We start from the raw sequence: 4,718 nt of genomic DNA, 5'->3' as shown, positions 1-4,718 counted from the left end.
TTTTTTTAATAATTTCGCCAGCTGACTGTGTTGGCTGTTGGGTGAAGATAAAGAACATGAAGGAAGGAGGGAAGGGGAGGGAGGGGGAAGAGAGAGAGAGAGGAAGGAAGAAGGGAAGAAGCACAGTCAAGAAAAATATTGTCATTGGAGAAGAAGGGAAATAGGTTAGGGCAACCCTGTTTTTGTTAGTCATCTATTCTCGAATGCACGCAACTATGCGTTAAGGAGAAGCTAAGTCTGAGAACAACTGCAAAATTATTTAGATCCGTTCTACCTTAACGAATATGACTTAAGAATCTACAAACATTTTAAATAACTATTCCTTGCATACCACCTCACCAAACAACAGCCTTTCTTTTTCCTTCTTGCAAGTAAAGCTGACCAATAGATTGGTGATATCAAAGCAGTTGTGTGTGTGATTCCTCCTTGTCCCTCCCTTGTTATTCCGGAAGAAAAAATACTAGGAATACAACGAATTCACAAAACTTACACCAGTCCAAAAGGTCCGAGGATACCACAGCATACCACATAGCCTGACACCTGGGTGCTTAGGGATGCCTGTGGAATCATATATTTCCTTATTTTACCATTTTGGAAGAGTTTTGTTTGCGGGGGTGGTATAAGATTTTAACTCCCTATCTCCAAAAAATGAGCAGACGTGCTTTCATTAATTCCCAATGTAAAACATCTGCTTCTCCTCCGGCATGCTTATTGCTTTATAATAATCCGTTAATGAAACAAAAAATAAAGATCTTCTATACAGTAATAATTTGATCTCTACAGTAATAATTTGATCTTTATTTGGCAATAAAATACTTCATTGCTGGGTAGGAACTTAAAGAGAACTCAAGCCAATTAGAATACAGAAAATATGGGTTAATTTACATATCGTGTTTCTATTGGCCATACCAAGGTAAAGCCTTTCTCTGTTTAAAGCTTAAAAATGAATACTTCACTGTTATGATGTCAGAGCTATTACACAAAGCTCTTTGTTGGTAATACTGAAATGATGTTACATTTCCCTAATTTGTTTGGGATATCCTAAATTCATTAAAAAATATGATTTTTTAAAAAGAACTACATGTAAAGCACCTAACTCTGGCATTCCATTAACCTAGAAAAATTAATCCTACAGTAGTATAGGAGTAACTTGAGGGCATTTCCATTCAAGTGAAATATTCCACTTTTTTGCAAACAAATATTGAGGAGATCAAAACTATATGATGGTTTACACTTTCTAAGTGAAATGTCATTTATGGAACTACAAATCAATTTAATTTGTTGTTGTTATTTTTTAATCTCCCATTTAGTGTCTCGATGTACTTTGCAAAGAGTTATTTCCTGAATTTTTGTAGTTTAAAAATTTACGGAATAAGAGACCTAAATAAGCTTGCTGAAGATTCATGATTGGCCAGATCTTATGTTGTATGGACTAGGCAAAAGCTTTTTAAAAGTAAGTTAAAAGGTGACTGCACTGCCAGGTCACAAGACAATAATTTATTCTGCCAAAAGGTAGAGGGCCAAGATCCAAGGGTTTAAATATACTTTAAGAATCAGGTATTGAGTCTTTAAAAATAAGGGAGGGGATATGTGTGTATGTAATATTCTTTCATATCCACATCTCAGAGTATATTAAAGCTATTATTTTCCTTAGCAAATAAGTACAGTTACATATACTAGGTCTTCAGTTTCCCCGCTGATAGATGAGAATGTCATTTTCTTGCCTCACAAAGGGGCTCAAAAATTTAATGAGACATTTTCCATTTAGTTCATTAACTCTACTGGAGAAAACATTAAAGTCTGCATCTTCCACCAACAGAGATTTTCAAAAATATATTTAATAACTGACAAAAATTTCATATCATTTGCAAGTTCTCAAATGTAAAATTATTGCTTCAAAATGTTCATAACTTTGTTTTATATTAGCTATTTTTTTTGATTCCTTATATCTCCAAACCTAGAAAAATTATCACATTAAGAGTAGTGGGACAAAGCAAACAATGGCAAAATACTATATACCCTGGGTTTGAAGAATTCTAGAAGTTTTCAAGTTCTTGGCATGTCACATTTACTATGTTGATTAGTAGATTAGGAAGACTGATGTAATTTGCTTAATTTTGTTCTTATAATGAATATATACAATTTTATTTTAAATAGCAATTATCATATAAAAATTAATAGGATATTTCAGATTTTTTTCAAATGATGCACAGCCTCATGATGGTCAAATGAATATTTTTGTATTATGCATTGATTACGTGAAAATGTATGTCAGGATGTAAACAATCTGTGGCAAATTCAGAGAATAATAGGCTAGGATAAAGCGTTCTAAGAAAAACTTAAAGTTTGTCATTAAAACTTTAAAAATACGTATCTTTGATATTCCCAACTCTTACCAAAATCTGAAGTTATATATAAAAAAGAGACTTCTTAAAACATTTGGAAGCTATCTTGGTAAAAAAGGCTCTCATCCAGAACTTTTGCACAAAAACAATTTCTAATAGATTATTTAAAAAAGTTCACTAACCTGGAATAAGTGACCAAATAGAAAGGGAGATTACACTTTTATATTTTGATAACATTTTCATCTCGTCTGTGGCAAAAAGTGACCTTTTTTCACAGTAACATTTAAGTAACTGAAAGTTTCCTGGACTTTGTACTCCATTTGCTTGAGGGACAGAATGGTGAAAGAATACTCTAGACCTAAAGAACTACCACCGATTTTTAAAAATCATGCCTCCAGAGTTAAGAATAACTAGTTTGAACATCTCAAACACTGGGATTTCTTCAGAATTGTAATGAGTTTTTATTTTATTTTTTTGTCTATGTTAATGTCTGCAGTGTTTATTATTTATTTTAGGCTTTTTAAAAATTAATTATTGGGGTAACATTGATTAATACAATTATATAATTTTCAGGTGTACATTATAATTTAACATCTGTATATTCTATTGTGTGTTTACCACCCAAGTCTAGTTTCCTTCAGCTACCATATATTTGGCCCCCTTTACCCTATCTACCTCCCCTTTCCTCCCCCACCCCCTACCCTCTGGTAACCACTAGTCTATAGTCCATGTCCATGAGTCTCTGTTTGTTTGTCCTGTTCCTTTGTTGCTTTTAGATTTATATCTCACATGTAAGTGATATCATGTGATTTTCAACTTTTTCTGTGAGGCTTATTTCCCTTAGCATGATTATCTCGAGGTCCATCCATGTTGTTGAAAATGGCTGTATTTCATCTCTTCTTATGGCTGAGTAATATTCCATTGTATATATGTACCACAGCTTCTTTAGCCAATCATCTGTCGTAGGACACTTCAGTTGCTTCCATGTCCTGGCCAAAAAATTAAGAATCTGGTATGCTTCTTTCCAAAGATTTGTCAGATTGTTCTTGCTATTCTGTCAAAACAGGTTTCAAAGTGTTAATATAATTTATTTTTAATTTTAAAGCTAACATCTCTAAGACCTTCCTTCTCAATTTAAGATCCAGGCTTTTAAGAACTTAGCAATTCGCCTTTGCTGACCTTCATGCTGATAATTTCCTTCTCTTTGAGAACTTTAAAACTTATTTCTTTATTTAATTTATTTAACAATCATTTGTTGAGGTCCTACTCTGTAGGAATCACTGTGCTAGATCTTGCAAGAAATGAAAAATCAAGAGATAGAACTAGTGTACATGCTGACGTGTCAATGTAGGAAAAGCCTGAACTGGTAGAAGTGGAAGGAGTGAAATGAACAGAAACAAAGGAGGCAGATCTGATTGTTAAAAGAAGATAGAAGCCATATTTTTTTAAATCAAGTAGTTAGATAAGGAAAACAAAGGAGATTGAGGAGCAAGAACTGGCTCAGGTTTGAAGCTTGGCTAACTGGGAGGAAGGAGATACCATTAACCAGAGATAGCAAAAGTTGAAAAAGAGAGAACTGTTAAGTGAGAAAGGTAATGCATTAATTTTAGATATATTGAATGTAAAATGCTGGTGGAATATTCAAATGTTTATGTCTTGTATGTATTTGGAAGTAAAGAGCCCAAATTCAGGAAGCACCTATTGGTGATGGGGAGTTTGAGTAACTATTGGGTGACATTGCCAAGGGAGAGATTGTTGAGAGAGAAGAAGGTTGAGGTTAAATAAAAGAACAAACATGCACATTCCTCTCCCTCTGGACAAACTGAAGAAAAAAAAACAAACAAACTAAGAGTACGTGCATTTCAGAAACGGAAAGTAATATGGAAGAACTGGAGACAGAACGAACCGAAAGGAAGGAGGAACACCAATGTCATAGGTTTATGAAGGAGAAGAGAATTTCAAGGAGGGAGTGGTCATCAGTGCAGCTTGTATCCAGTAGATTAAAAAGGATGAGAAAATATCATTGGACCAAGTAATGAGGAAATCATTAGCAGAGAAGAACTGTTAAGTGAGAAAGGTAATGCATTAATTTTAGATATATTGAATGTGAAATGCTTGATTTTATCCATTGAGCTCTTAACCTTTGAGAGAGCATTTTCAGAGTAAGTCAGACAGCAAGGAATTAACAAGGGAGGGACACAGGCTTAAAGATTTATAAAGTCAGGCTAAGAAACTATTTACTACTAATAACAACACTTGTCACAGTGATGAAGGCTTTAATGAATTCTCTTGATGTTGTATGAACAAAGCGATAGTTATAAAATAAATACAACAAACCTTCTTTTTCTGGAAGTCTTTATAACTCGTCTTCTA

This window comes from Pteropus medius, unplaced genomic scaffold, assembly GCF_902729225.1.
Source record: "Pteropus medius unplaced genomic scaffold, Ma_sr-lr_union100, whole genome shotgun sequence".
NCBI classification, from domain to species: domain Eukaryota; kingdom Metazoa; phylum Chordata; class Mammalia; order Chiroptera; family Pteropodidae; genus Pteropus; species Pteropus medius.
This window is presented reverse-complemented; position numbering follows the sequence as displayed.